Source organism: Geotrypetes seraphini, chromosome 11 (assembly GCF_902459505.1).
Source record: "Geotrypetes seraphini chromosome 11, aGeoSer1.1, whole genome shotgun sequence".
Classification (NCBI taxonomy): domain Eukaryota; kingdom Metazoa; phylum Chordata; class Amphibia; order Gymnophiona; family Dermophiidae; genus Geotrypetes; species Geotrypetes seraphini.
The window spans coordinates 93,134,561-93,150,022 of NC_047094.1; the positions used below are offsets into that span (position 1 = coordinate 93,134,561).

Below are 15,462 nucleotides of genomic sequence, written 5' to 3' on the forward strand. Positions count from 1 at the left end.
TCTAGAAGCACCGTTTCTGTGCTGTGATGCTTCCTGAATCCTGATTGGAAGTTGGAGAGAGTGGTGTTTGTTTCTATGAAGTCTCGTAGTTGGGCGAGTACTATCTTTTCTAGTATTATTGAGACAAGTGGAAGATTTGAGACTTGTCTATAGCTGCTTGGATTGTCTGGGTCTCACTACAGCAGATTTCCAGCTCTGTGGTGTTTTGCCTGATTATAGGGACTCATTAATTAGAGGTAGGATGGAGTTTAGGAAGGATTCGTTGGTAGCTAGAAGTGTGGTGGATGGGCATGGGTCCAGGATTGAGGTTGTGGGGTGTAAGGAGACTATGGTATTAAGTACATGCAGCTTAAGTACTATATTAGATGTTTCTAACAAGAAAGTTTAAGAATAAAGTTGGTATATGTTTTTTGTATCAAATAGAACACACTCTCCTGCATTTTTTTGATAGAATAAGTCACTTAATCCCCCAGGTACATTAGATAGAGTGTGAGGCCACCATGACAGCTAGGGAAAAATGCTCGAGTTCCTTTAGACTATAAATGTTATATAAATACTAAAATAAATAAATAAAACCAGATGCGACAGAGAATTCTAAAATTAGCCACCCATGTACTATTACTTCAGTCTTTAGACAGATCAAATTCCTTGGCTTTAGCATTTCAGACTTCTTTTCAATCTCACTGCCCACAAAACTTGGGTGACACGGTAATTATCCCCCAGATCTGAAAACTGCCTGCATATACATATTGCATGCAAGGAAGGCATATGGGTCATAATGCAAGAATTAATATGAGCTAGCAAGAGCTGTAAGGCTCAGATTCAACACCGCTTCTCTTAGAAGCGAGGTTCCTCCTCCTCTAGAGACTTATGCTAAGGCCTCAGTCAGGCAGGGCCCGATGGGACCGGTCAGCTGAAGAAGAGACCTGCCATGGAACTGCGCGAGACAGTCCCTGTTGCACACAGCTGAGCAATGACGCAGAGACACCGGGTCATGCGCATACGAGGGCCCGCCTAGGGAATCAGGGAGCTGGGCCAGGGCTTCCTCTTCACAAGAGTCTGACACCTCTCTTTCCAAGTCCCGGTCTGGAACCTGTCCCTCATTCTCACCAACCTTCCTACCTTCAAGTTTGTTGTTTTATTTTAAAGTCGACCACAGCAGTGATTTAGAGGAGCCGCTCGCGACGAGTCCCAGAGCTCCCTTTTGCTGTGTCTTGCCCCGCCGGAAATAGGAAGTTGTGTCAAAGGGGAGGGGGGGGGCGGGACTTGGAGCACGAAGGGGCGGGGCCGTAAGTAATCAGCGCCGCGTCCGCCCGTAATTTCTGCAGCTCCACCATTGAAAGAATTTGCGGGCCCGATGTTGAGGAAGGCTCCGCCTTTTCGCGTCACAAAGGCCTGCTTCTCCCATTCTGCTGTGGTTTAAAGGTGTAAGCTACTCCAGCACCAGAGCGGTAGCCCCTCTGCATAGCTCATCAATTGCCAAACGGAGCAGAGCCAGAGTCATGCATAAAGTGGTGAACAAGCAGACTCTATCTAAATATCAAGAGTAGGGCAGATCAAAAGCTAGGGTTCTGCCCCTCTCTCAGCGCTCAGTCCATATAGCATTTTGCACAACTAGTTTCACAAAACCTCAAGTTAGTTCGCTATGCTAAAGGTGAGTTACATTCTGCTTTATTCCTTGTTGATTCATCTACCAAGGGTCTCAAAGTCCCTCCTTGAGGGTCGCAATCCAGTCGGGTTTTCAAGATTTCCCCAATGAATATGCATGAGATCTATGTGCATGCACTGCTTTCAATGCATATTCATTGGGGAAATCCTGAAAACACGACTGGATTGCGGCCCTCAAGGAGGGACTTTGAGATCCCTTCTAATCTCATCTAATCCTTAGGTTTGTATACCGCATCATCTCCACGTTCGTAGAGCTCGGCTGCGGTTTACAGTAGATGAAATAGGAAGGAACTACACAGTGGCGTACCTAGGGTATGTGGCACCCGGGGCCCATCATTTTTTGACACCCCCCCCCCCCCTCATGGAAAATTTTTTTTTTTTTTTTTTTTTTTTTGCAATAACCATGAAATGGAATAAATGGTCAGAATGGAAACAGGCAGTGAAAATTTTCTTTTATTGAACCTCATTTATGTAACCATTATTCCAAACATAACATAACATAAATTATGTCGGAATTGTCATGACATCAGAAGTACCGTATTTTCACGCATATAACGCACGCGTTTTTACCTACCGCGCATACCCCTCGCGCGTTATATGCGTGAGAGCGGTATACAAAAGTTTTAAAACATAGTTCCCACCCCGCCCGACGCCCGATTCACCCCCCCAGCAGGACCGCTCGCACCCCCACCCCGAACGACCGCTCGCACGCGCTCCCACCCGCATCCACGATCGGAGCAAGAGGGAGCCCAAGCCCTCTTGCCCGGCCGACTCCCCGACGTCCGATACAGCCCCCCCCCCCGCCAGGACCACTCGCACCCCCACCCCGAAGGACCGCCGACTTCCCGACAATATCGGGCCAGAAGGGAGCCCAAACTCTCCTGGCCAGACCGCTCGCACCCCCACCCCGAACGACCGCTCGCACGCGCTCCCACCCGCACCCGCATCCACGATCGGAGCAAGAGGGAGCCCAAGCCCTCTTGCCCGGCCAACTCCCCGACGTCCGATACATCCCCCCCCCCCCCGGCAGGACCACTCGCACCCCCACCCCGAAGAACCGCCGACTTCCCGACAATATCGGGCCAGAAGGGAGCCCAAACCCTCCTGGCCACGGCGACCCCCTAACCCCACCCCGCACTACATTACGGGCAGGAGGGATCCCAGGCCCTCCTGCCCTCGACGCAAACCCCCCCCCCCCCAACGACCGCCCCCCCCCCAAGAACCTCCGACCGCCCCCCAGCCGACCCGCGATCCCCCTGGCGACCCCCACGACCCCCCCACCCCCCTTCCCCGTACCTTTGGTAGTTGGCCGGACAGACGAGAGCCAAACCCGCCTGTCCGGCAGGCAGCCAACGAAGGAATGAGGCCGGATTGGCCCATCCATCCTAAAGCTCCGCCTACTGGTGGGGCCTAAGGCGCGTGGGCCAATCAGAATAGGCCCTGGAGCCTTAGGTCCCACCTGGGGGCGCGGCCTGAGGCACATGGGCCCAACCCGACCATGTGCCTCAGGCCGCGCCCCTAGGTGGGACCTAAGGCTCCAGGGCCTATTCTGATTGGCCCATGCGCCTTAGGCCCCACCAGTAGGCGGAGCTTTAGGATGGATGGGCCAATCCGGCCTCATTCCTTAGTTGGCTGCCTGCCGGACAGGCGGGTTTGGCTCCCGTCTGTCCGGCCAACTACCAAAGGTACGGGGAAGGGGGGCGGGGGGGTCGTGGGGGTCGCCAGGGGGGTCGCGGGTCGGCTGGGGGGGCGGTCGGAGGTTCTTGGGGGGGGCGGTCGTTGGGGGGGGGGGGGGTTTGCGTCGAGGGCAGGGGGGCCTGGGATCCCTCCTGCCCGTAATGTAGTGCGGGGTGGGGTTAGGGGGTCGCCGTGGCCAGGAGGGTTTGGGCTCCCTTCTGGCCCAACTAACAAAGGTACGGGGAAGGGGGGGGGGGGGGTCGCCAGGGGGGGTCGCGGGTCGGCTGGGGGGGCGGTCGGAGGTTCTTGGGGGGGGGGGCGGGCGTTGGGGGGGGGGGGGTTTGCGTCGAGGGCAGGAGGGCCTGGGATCCCTCCTGCCCGTAATGTAGTGCGGGGTGGGGTTAGGGGGTCGCCGTGGCCAGGAGGATTTGGGCTCCCTCCTGGCCCGATATTGTTGGGGAGTCGGCGGTCCTTCGGGGGGGAGGGATGTATCGGACGTCGGGGGGGGCATCAGGCTTTCAGGATGGGGACAGACCTTCAAGGGGGGACAGTGCACGGAAGTCAGGGGGGGTGAACGGAGAGTCGGGACAGCGCACGGAAAGTCAGGGCGGGCGAAAGGAGCGTCGGGCAGCATGCGCGGTATACCCGTGAGCGCGGTATACCAAAGTTTTTGTACATATCATAGTGATTTCTGCGCGCTATACCCGTGTGCGCGTTTTATACGGGTGCGCGTTATTTGCGTGAAAATACGGTACATATGGAGTAGTTGCAGGTGATGCTTGGGACAGTTCTGATTATGTTAGTTTGGTTTTATGTGTTTTTTGAATAGAAGGGTTTTTATTTCTTTTTTTAAGGTTTTGTAGTTTGTGGTCGAGGTCAATAGGTTGTAGAGTTGGGGGTCAAGTGTTGCAGCTCGAATGGCTAGGAGGTTGTCGAACAGTTTTTTTCTTTTGACGTTTTTGGTTGGAGGGTGTGTGAATGGTGCGTGAGTTCTCCTATGTCTGTTTGAAGTGGATTGAATTATTTAGCTGAAGAAATTAGTTACCCCCCCATTCCACACACATTAATTCTCTTCCATTTTTGATCCCATTATAAAAAAACACTGATAAGTTCCCAGGAAAAAAATACATTAAAATAAGAAGTGAAAACAAAGGCCCCTACAGATGAGAACATAACATAAGAATAGCCTAACTGGGTCACACCAATGGTCCATCATGCCCAGTAGCCCATTCTCATGGTAGCCAATAGTGCTGCCCGATTCAGAGAAAAATATTTCATTCGATTCGATTCACCCTGTTGAATCGATTTTTCGATTAGATTCACTGTTAATGACACCGCTTTTTAAGTTTAAACAAAGTATAACAATAAATTTCACAACAACAATAAATTTCACAAAGTACTTAAAAAAAAAAAAATCACATTTTTCCATTAAAGCAGTTCTGGAGACATTTGCTTGAACAGTCTTTTTTCCCAGTCCATAAGCAAGCAATATGAAAAAGATTTCCTTAATTATCTACTCAAACATTTTTGCTATTTACTTTCATTGTACCTAGACTATTATTCAGTAGAAAAAATTTAGTTTGTTCAATCAAGCAGAACATTCACTCATAGAAGTCCAATGTCCACACAGGATTTGATTGAACAAACCATATTTTTTCTACTGAATAAAAGTTTAAGTATACTGAATAGCAAAAATGTTAAAGCCACACAGAAAAGCAGTAAAAGTCAATAGGTTCTCCAAGTGGGAACAACCTGATGTCTCAGCACTTGAGGAAAAGACCACGTAATAATGTTTATAAGATAAATCATATAAATGATTATACTGAAGCAGGGTGTCCTCAGCGTGAGAGGTAAGCGAGAGGAGAGAATTCTCCAGTGCTTTACACAATAAGGCTCCTCTGCCTGCAGTGCACACCATCATAGGACACCTCAGGTGTGCTCAAATTAATCAATGTGATAAATTAAACAGTGATAAACAATTGGTCAATCACAAGAGTGCAAGATCAAACAGGTTGTTCCCACTCAGAGAACCTATTGACTTTACTGCTTTTCTGTGTGAGTAGATAATTAAGCAAATTTCTGATAGCCTACAGAACTGATTCTCACCTTCCATCCCCAGCCCCCAAGACTTACCAGACCCCCCCTGCCGATGCATTTACTTACTGCCTGAACTGGATATTAAATCGTGGGGAAGAGAGGAGAAATGCGGGGAAAGAGCCAGCCAAAACTAGTATTTGTTGCTGCTGAGTGCACCAATCCAGGGCAAGCAGACGCTTCCCCCATGTCTTAATAACAGACAATGGACTTTTCCTCCAGGAATTTGTCCAAACCTTTCTTAAAACCAGCTACGCTATCTACTTTTAACATAACTTCTGGCCACTTCATTTTTAAGCTTAGATCTTTGGGACATTGCTGAAACAAGGCTGCCCTGTGAACTTCTAAAAGCTAAGTTACTCAGATTTTCATATTTCAGCATTTCATATTTCAGCTTTTCACTGGTTTTCAGCATTATATCTGCTTAATTTCTCTTCTCCTCCCTGTTTCTTACTAAAAAAAAATATAAAAAAAAGCACAAAAAAATCCTTCTCTTTCCTCTGTTAAATCTTATTTCCTCTTCCTGCAGTTTTGTTTAAAATACTGTGTTTTAGGTGGTATAGAGCCTATATTTCTGGTGCCTGTGGCTCAGGGTGACTAAAGTAGGGAAAATCCTGTTATAAATCCTGTGTTTTAGGGTAGCACTGATAGAACCTGCAGTTTTGTTTAAAATACTGTGTTTTAGGTGGTATAGAGCCTATATTTCTGGTGCCTGTGGCTCAGGGTGACTAAAGTAGGGAAAATCCTGTTATAAATCCTGTGTTTTAGGGTAGCACTGATAGAACCTGCAGTTTTGTTTAAAATACTGTGTTTTAGGTGGTATAGAGCCTATATTTCTGACTCACTAGTTTTTAGCCATTGTGTCTGATTAGGTGGAGAAGGGAGGGGCTCTGTTTTACTTCTAAGGTTAATTGCATTATCTTTGGGACATTGCTGAAACAAGGCTGCCCTGTGAACTTCTAAAAGCTAAGTTACTCAGATTTTCATATTTCAGCATTTCATATTTCAGCTTTTCACTGGTTTTCAGCATTATATCTGCTTAATTTCTCTTCTCCTCCCTGTTTCTTACTAAAAAAATATTAAAAAAAGCACAAAAAAAATCCTTCTCTTTCCTCTGTTAAATCTTATTTCCTCTTCCTGCAGTTTTGTTTAAAATACTGTGTTTTAGGTGGTATAGAGCCTATATTTCTGGTGCCTGTGGCTCAGGGTGACTAAAGTAGGGAAAATCCTGTTATAAATCCTGTGTTTTAGGGTAGCACTGATAGAACCTGCAGTTTTGTTTAAAATACTGTGTTTTAGGTGGTATAGAGCCTATATTTCTGCCTTACTAGTAGTCTTACTTATAGTCCCACCAACCCCAGGGACCACTATTCATATATAGAGACCCATATAATCAGGACTTCACAACCAATCAAGATGACCTTTATTCTATACAATCACTGTGGTGCTTTAATTCCAAGACATACTATTTGGAGGCTTAAGGCTTGCCCCATCTGTCTTCAACTTGCCAGTATTAAGGAGGAGCTCTGTAAACTTAAACAGGAATTGAATACAATTAAAGCAGCTTCCATCACTCCACAAAATCATACCAACTTACCACCTCTACCTCAAAGAATAAAACAACCCAGGAACAAATGGGTCACAGTAGGCTCAGGAAGACTGCGACATGTAACACAGAAACATCCACCTTCACTAATATTACCTCTACAGAATTCCTTCGCTCCACTAGTGCACTGCGATACTCAGGAAAACAGAAGGGAGGTGGGACTGGAACCAATGAAAGAAACTCAAGAGAACAAGAGCACCCTAAGTACAAATAAAAAAGCCAAAAACAGAAAACTATTACTGTTGGGAGATTCCATCATCAGAGGCATTAACCTTGGAACACAGGGCGAGGAGTCCAAAATAGTGAAATGTCTTCCAGGATCCTCAGCTACCAGGAGTTCCAGGCAAATACTGACTATAATTAAGGAAGAAACTAAGGATTTTAACACTGATGTTGTTATCCATCTGGGAACAAATGACCTGGCCAACAACTCCACACTTGCAGCACAGAAAGCTTTTCGGGAGCTTGGTGAGGGCGTGAAACCTTTTGTAAAGACTTTAGCTTTTTCTGAAATACTGCCTGCATATGGAAAAGGAGAGCAAAGAATGAAAAACACAGAGGACTTTAATAGATGGCTCAGAGCCTGGTGTCATCAAGAAGGCTTCAGGTACATAGGAGGATGGGGAAATACATGGAAGGACAAGAAGCTATATTGCACTGATGGGCTACATATTACTACAGCAGGAAAAAGAAACCTTGCAGAGAAATTTAGACAATATTTTTCTAGGCATTTAAACTAGAAGGTGGGGGTGGTGTATGTAGAGACCACCCCCAGCAAAAGAAAAGATGTGATAGTAGTAAAGGCTGCAACAAAAGCAATATCAGCAACTCATTTCTTAGTATTGCAGCGGAAAGTGAAACGACACAAAAATCCATACGAAAAAGGAGATTATCGCTGAAAAATAGCTGGAAAGCGATGACCACAAATGCTCGCAGTCTAAGCAACAAAGTTCATGATCTGCAAGCCCTGATATTAGAGGCAGATCTAGATATTGTTGCTATCACAGAGACATGGTTCAGTGAATCACATGGATGGGATGCAAACATACCGGGATATAATCTTTTTAGGAAGGACAGAGATGGTCATAAAGGTGGAGGAGTAGCTCTCTATGTAAAGATCAATATCCAAGCGACCGAAATGCAAGGGACCTGGGGAGAGGAAGAAGCGATATGGATTGCTCTGAAAAGAGAAGATGGAACTTCTATCTACGTGGGTGTAGTCTACAGACCTCCGACTCAATCGCAGCAAATTGATAAGGATCTGATTGTGGATATCCAAAAGTTTGGAAGGAAAGAGGAGGTTCTGCTGTTGGGAGATTTCAACCTGCCGGATGCGGACTGGAATGTTCCGACTGCGGAATCGGAAAGAAGTAGGGAGATTGTGGATGCCTTTCAAGAGGCTCTGCTCAGACAAATGGTGACGGAACCCACAAGGGAAAAAGCGATATTGGATCTGGTCCTCACAAATGGAGAGAGTATATCTAATGTTCGAGTGGGTGCTCACCTGGGTAGTAGCGATCATCAAACGGTTTGGTTTGATATAACGGCTAAAGTGGAGAGCGGCCGCACGATACTTAAAGTCCTAGATTTCAAACGTACGGACTTTAATGCAATGGGAAAGTACCTGAAGAAAGAGCTGTTAGGATGGGAGGACATAAGAGAAGTGGAAAGACAGTGGTCTAAGCTGAAAGGAGCGATAAAAATGGCTACGGACCTTTATGTGAAGAAAATCAATAAAAACAAGAGAAAAAGGAAGCCGATATGGTTCTCCAACCTAGTGGCTGAGAAAATAAAGGCGAAAGAGTTGGCGTTCATGAAATATAAAAAAACCCAAGAAGAGGAGAGCAGAAAGGACTACAGGGTGAAACTGAAAGAAGCCAAGAGAGAGATACGTTTAGCGAAGGCACAGGCGGAAGAACAAATGGCTAAAAATGTAAAAAAGGGAGATAAAATTTTTTTCAGATATATGAGTGAAAGGAGGAAGATAAAAAATGGAATTGCTAGGCTAAAAGATGCTGGGAACAAATATGTGGAGAGTGATGAGGAGAAAGCAAATGTGCTAAACAAATACTTCTGTTCTGTGTTCACAGAAGAAAATCCTGGAGAAGGACCGAGATTGTCCGGCAAAGTTACACGAGAAAATGGAGTAGATTCTGCGCCGTTCACGGAGGAGGGTGTTTATGAGCAACTTGAAAAACTGAAGGTGGACAAAGCGATGGGACCAGACGGGATCCATCCCAGGATACTAAGGGAACTCAGAGAGGTTCTGGCGAGTCCTATTAAAGACTTGTTCAACAAATCTCTGGAGACGGGAGTAATTCCTGGGGATTGGAGGAGAGCGGATGTGGTCCCTATTCATAAAAGTGGTCACAGGGATGAAGCAGGAAACTACAGGCCGGTGAGCCTCACTTCAGTTGTTGGAAAAATAATGGAAGTGTTGCTGAAAGAAAGGATAGTGTATTTCCTTGAATCTAATGGGTTACAGGATCCGAGGCAACATGGCTTTACAAAAGGTAAATCATGCCAAACGAACCTGATTGAATTTTTTGATTGGGTGACCAGAGAGCTGGATCAAGGACATATGCTAGATGTAATTTACTTGGATTTCAGCAAAGCCTTTGATACAGTTCCTCATAGGAGGCTGTTGAACAAACTTGAAGGGCTGAAGTTAGGACCCAAAGTGGTGAACTGGGTCAGAAACTGGCTATCGGACAGACGCCAGAGGGTGGTGGTTAATGGAAGTCGCTCGAAGGAAGGAAAGGTGACTAGTGGAGTCCCTCAGGGTTCGGTGCTGGGGCCAATCCTGTTCAATATGTTTGTGAGTGACATTGCTGAAGGGCTAGAAGGAAAAGTGTGCCTTTTTGCAGATGATACCAAGATTTGTAACAGAGTAGACACCGAAGAGGGAGTGGAAAATATGAAAAAGGATCTGCAAAAGTTAGAGGAATGGTCTAATGCCTGGCAACTAAAATTCAATGCAAAGAAATGCAGAGTAATGCATTTGGGGATTAATAATAGGAAGGAACCGTATATGCTGGGAGGAGAGAAGCTGATATGCACGGACGGAGAGAGGGACCTTGGGGTGATAGTGTCCGAAGATCTAAAGGCGAAAAAACAGTGTGATAAGGCAGTGGCTGCTGCCAGAAGGATTCTGGGCTGTATAAAGAGAGGCGTAGTCAGTAGAAGGAAGAAGGTGTTGATGCCCCTGTACAGGTCATTGGTGAGGCCCCACTTGGAGTATTGTGTTCAGTTTTGGAGACCGTATCTGGCGAAAGACATAAGAAGACTTAAGAACATAAGAACATAAGAACATAAGAACATAAGCAGTGCCTCCGCCGGGTCAGACCATAGGTCCATCCTGCCCAGCAGTCCGCTCCCGCGGCAGCCCAAACAGGTCACGACCTGTCTAAATCACCAGAAGGGGCCCCCATGCCACCTCGGTTTCCTAATTGAGTCCTATCTTCCCATCAAAGTCCTAGCCCTCCGGTCTTGCACCTGCACGACCTGGTTGGGTTTCTACATTTATTTTCTGGTTAGCTTTCTCAGTATCCCATGATCCCTTTATCCCTCAGGAATCCATCCAGTCTCTGTTTGAATCCCTGTACCGTACTCTGCCTGATCACTTCCTCCGGTAGCGCATTCCAAGTGTCCACGACCCTCTGGGTGAAAAAAAACTTCCTTGCATTCGTTCTGAACCTATCTCCCTTCAGTTTCTCTGAGTGCCCCCTCGTACCTGTTGTCCCCTTCAGCCTGAAGAATCTGTCCCTATCCACCCTCTCTATGCCCCTCATGATCTTGAAGGTCTCTATCATATCACCCCTGAGCCTCCTTTTTTCCAGAGAGAAGAGCCCCAGCCTATCTAACCTCTCAGCATATGAGTAGTGTTCCAGCCCTCTTACCAGTTTCGTTGCTCTCCTTTGGACTCTCTCAAGTACCTCCATGTCTTTCTTGAGGTACGGCGACCAATATTGAACGCAGTATTCCAGATGCGGACGCACCATCGCTCGATACAGTGGCATGATGACTTCCCGCGTCCTGGTAGTTATGCCCCTCTTTATGATGCCCAGCATCCTGTTGGCTTTTTTTGAGGCCGCTGCGCACTGTGCAGATGGCTTCAGTGATGCATCCACCAGCACACCCAAGTCTCTCTCAAGATTGCTTTCTCCCAACAATGCCCCCCCCAATTTGTAGTTGAACAACGGGTTCTTTTTCCCTATATGCATGACTTTGCATTTTTCCACGTTAAAGCGCATTTGCCATTTGTTTGCCCAGTCTTCCAGCTTGTCTAGGTCCCTTTGCAGGTCCTCACACTCCTCCCTGGAGTTAACTCTGCCGCACAGTTTCGTATCGTCTGCAAATTTTATAACCTCGCACTTTGCCTCTTTTTCCAGGTCATTGATAAATATGTTGAAGAGTAACGGCCCCAGCACCGATCCTTGTGGCACACCGCTCGTGACTCCCCGCCAGTCAGAATATTGGCCCTTTACTCCGACCCTCTGCAATCTACCCGACAGCCAGTGCTCGATCCATCTGTGCACATCCCCTCCCACCCCGTGATTCCACAGTTTCCTAAGCAGCCTTTCATGTGGTACCTTGTCGAAAGCCTTTTGAAAATCGAGGTAAATGATGTCGATGGGTTCCCCATTGTCCACCCGACTGCTTATTCCCTCAAAGAAGTACAGAAGGTTCGTTAGGCACGACCTTCCCTTACAGAATCCGTGCTGGCTTGTTCTCAGTAGGCCATTTCTCTCAATGTGCTCACAAATGCCATCTTTTATCATAGCTTCCACCATCTTCCCTATAATTGAAGTCAGGCTCACCGGCCTGTAGTTCCCGGGGTCACCCCTCGATCCCTTCTTGAATATAGGTGTGACATTCGCCAATTTCCAGTCCTCTGGCGGTCCAGAGGAGGGCGACGAAAATGATAGGAGGCTTGCGCCAGAAGACGTATGAGGAGAGACTGGAAGACCTGAATATGTATACCCTAGAGGAAAGGAGAGACAGGGGAGATATGATTCAGACGTTCAAATACTTAAAGGGTATTAACGTAGAACAAAATCTTTTCCAGAGAAAGGAAAATGGTAAAACCAGAGGACATAATTTGAGGTTGAGGGGTGGTAGATTCAGGGGCAATGTTAGGAAATTCTACTTTACGGAGAGGGTGGTGGATGCCTGGAATGCGCTCCCGAGAGAGGTGGTGAAGAGTAAAACTGTGACTGAGTTCAAAGAAGCGTGGGATGAACACAGAAGATTTAGAATCAGAAAATAATATTAAATATTGAACTAGGCCAGTTACTGGGCAGACTTGCACGGTCTGTGTCTGTATATGGCCGTTTGGTGGAGGATGGGCTGGGGAGGGCTTCAATGGCTGGGAGGGTGTAGATGGGCTGGAGTAAGTCTTAACAGAGATTTTGGCAGTTGGAACTCAAGCACAGTACCGGGTAAAGCTTTGGATTCTCGCCCAGAAATAGCTAAGAAGAAAAAAAAAAAAAAAAAAATTTAAATTGAATCAGGTTGGGCAGACTGGATGGACCATTCGGGTCTTTATCTGCCGTCATCTACTATGTTACTATGTTACTATCTTTCCTTCCAAACAGAGACCTTGCTAGATGTCAAATACAGCACAAGGTAACTTCACATGGACTTAACTGTGCAGGAAATGAATCTCCTCATACACCCACCATATAGTGCAAAAATGTGCAAAGGTCTGTTTTTTTCTTTCGATCACTACATAGCCTAATGCCACACAAGCAGCGCTGTTACAAACATATTCTGAAGGTCAATGCTAAGGTTGACAAAGTTTCCTTCCTTGGACCAGAAGGAGATACTGACAAACCACTGGAAGAGATTCTAAAACAACTACCCAGAAATAACACCCAAAGACCCACTCAGTGTGTGAACCAGTTGAGTGGAGTGGACTAACTGGGGGTGGAAATGGGCCCAGAGTTTGCTCAGCAGAATTTCCCAGACTACCTCTTCCTCTCAACACACTGACATGCTACCACCACCACCAACACTAGGAACACCTCACCGAGTATGCCAGCAATGCTTATAAACTTTATAAAACACATTATTATATTTTCTTATAAAGCATATATTTTAACTGAACTCAGCCTTGCCATTCACAAAAATAGAAAAGTTCCCATTTCAAGCTGTCTCATGTACACTTTTCAAATCTAACATATTGTAATCACAAAACAGAAAATAAAATTATTTTTTCTACCTTTTGTTCTCTGATCAATATTCAAATCTTGTTGGTCCCAGGCTCTTGTTGTCTTGCTTGCCAGGGTCTCCTTTCTCCGTGCTAACCATCCGTCTGCCATCTCTGTTCTCCCCTTCCGTTTCCCTTCCCTCTCCCGGAGATCTGGCATCTTTCCTTTTTTTTGTCTCCATCCACAGATTCACCTTTTCTCAACTCCCCACCACCCCAGGATCCACCATCTCTCCCTTTCTGTTCCCAACTATCCTCCTATCCAGTATCTCTATCCCCCCTCCACACCATCCCCTGTTTCCAAGTTCTCTCCCTTTCTGTTCCTTCCCTCCCTAAATCCCATTATGCACCATCTCTCTCCCACTCCTCTGTTTTTAGACCCATTATTTCTAACCCCCAAAGTCTGGCATATGCACGTATCTTTGAACCCCCCCTTCCCTCTCTCCCTCTGTGTACTTTTACACCAGGACCCCCCTCCCCCGAAGGTCTGTCCCCCCTCAGAAGGGCTACACCCCACCCCTGAAGACCTGCACCCCCCGAAGGACTTTACCTCCCACCCGAAGGTCTGTCCCCCTCTGAACGCCTAAACCCCCCCCCTGAAGGCCTGCACCCTCCCCGAAGGATTGTACCCCCCACCCGAAGGTCTGTCCCCCCCTGAAGGCATGCACCCCCCCTGAAGGCCTGTCCCCCCTTGAAGGCCTGTCCCCCCCCCTTGTAGGCCTGCACCCCCTTGTAGGCCTGTCCCCCCCCCCCCTGGTCGGCCTGTCCCCCCCTTGAAGGCCTGCCTGCCTGTCCCCCCCTTGAAGGCCTGCCCCCCCTTGAAGGTCTGCACCCCCCCCCGAAGACCTGCACCCCCCCCTTGAAGGCCTGCCTGCCTGTCACCCCCCTCCCCCTTGAAAGTCTGCCTGCCCGCCCGCCCGCCCGCCCCACCCTGAAGGCCTGATGCCCCGACCCACCCCGAAGGACCATTCACCCCCCTGGCCTCCCCGCACTACCTATGAAGCAGCCGCAGCAGGATCGCGACGTCAGCTATCTTTGCGCTGCTTAGGAGCTGCTTCCTGCGCCGGGCTACCTTAAGCTACTGCCCCCCCCACGCCCGAAGGACCGCTCGCCCCACTGACCTTCCAGCACACCTATGAAGCAGCCCGCAGCAGGATCGCGACGTCAGCAATCCCTCAGCTGCTTGGGCGCTGCTTCCTGCGCCGCGGTCCCGCCCCCTCCTCTGACGTCAGAGGAGGGACGGGACCGCGGCGCAGGAAGCAGCGCCCAAGCAGCTGAGGGATTGCTGACGTCGCGATCCTGCTGCGGGCTGCTTCATAGGTGTGCTGGAAGGTCAGTGGGGCGAGCGGTCCTTCGGGCGTGGGGGGGGGGACTGAGCGGCAAGGCCGGGAACACCCCCTCAGGGCTGGTACCCGGGGCGGCCCGCCCCCCCGCCCCCCCTAGGTACGCCACTGGAACTACAGCAGAGGGTTAGAGGTAGAAGTGAGAAGATTATAAGAGGACTTGGGATGCCAGATATAAGAGTTTTCTTGATTCTTATGTTGGAGACACGCTTACATTTTTTTGAGAAAAGCCAGGTTTTCAGGTGTTTGCGGAAAACTTGGAGAGAGCTCAAGTTCCAAAGAGGGGAGGTAAGGTTGTTCCAGAGCTCAGTGATTTTGAAGTGGAGGGAGGTCCCTAGCATTCCTGTGTGGGAAATGCCTTTTAGCAAAGGGAAGGATAGTTTTAATTTGTGAGAGGATCTGGTAGTATTAGGGCAGGGGTGTCCAATGTCGGTCCTCGAGGGCCGCAATCCAGTCGGGTTTTCAGGATTTCCCCAATGAATATGCATGAGATCTATTTGCATGCACTGCTTTCAATGCATATTCATTGGGGAAATCCTGAAAACCCGACTGGATTGCAGCCCTCGAGGACCGACATTGGACACCCCTGTATTAGGGTATGAGGAATTCCAAGAAAGAGGGATAAAGGGAGGGAGGATACATGAAAAGTAAGCATAGTTATTAGCTTAAGAATTGATCCAATAAAGAGGAAACAGACGTCTGAGTCCCGTTTGGGCAGTTCCTGAAAAACGTCCAAAGTCAGAAGCATAAAACTGTCCATTTTTGAAAGCCAAACCCAATGGCAGAGCAAGGATAGGAGGTGCACCCCATACCTCTTTAAATCTTCACCAGCCAGAGCAGCTTCTCCAGCCTGCTGCTCGCTC

At 48.0% G+C, this 15,462-nt stretch overlaps 1 protein-coding gene across 2 annotated transcripts in view; it reads right to left on the minus strand.

The window, feature by feature from the left end:
* The window catches only part of ADRM1 (adhesion regulating molecule 1), an 89,913-nt gene extending 88,635 nt beyond the window's left edge, over window positions 1–1,278 (minus strand). The window contains exon 1 of one of the 2 annotated variants that reach the window (XM_033914229.1): window positions 927–1,077. The gene's annotated coding sequence lies outside the window, so the exon portion shown is untranslated. Of the gene's footprint in view, window positions 1–926; window positions 1,078–1,122 lie in introns of those variants that run through there. The other variant, XM_033914228.1, reaches the window with a different exon arrangement.
* Window positions 1,279–15,462: the final 14,184 nt, after the last annotated feature.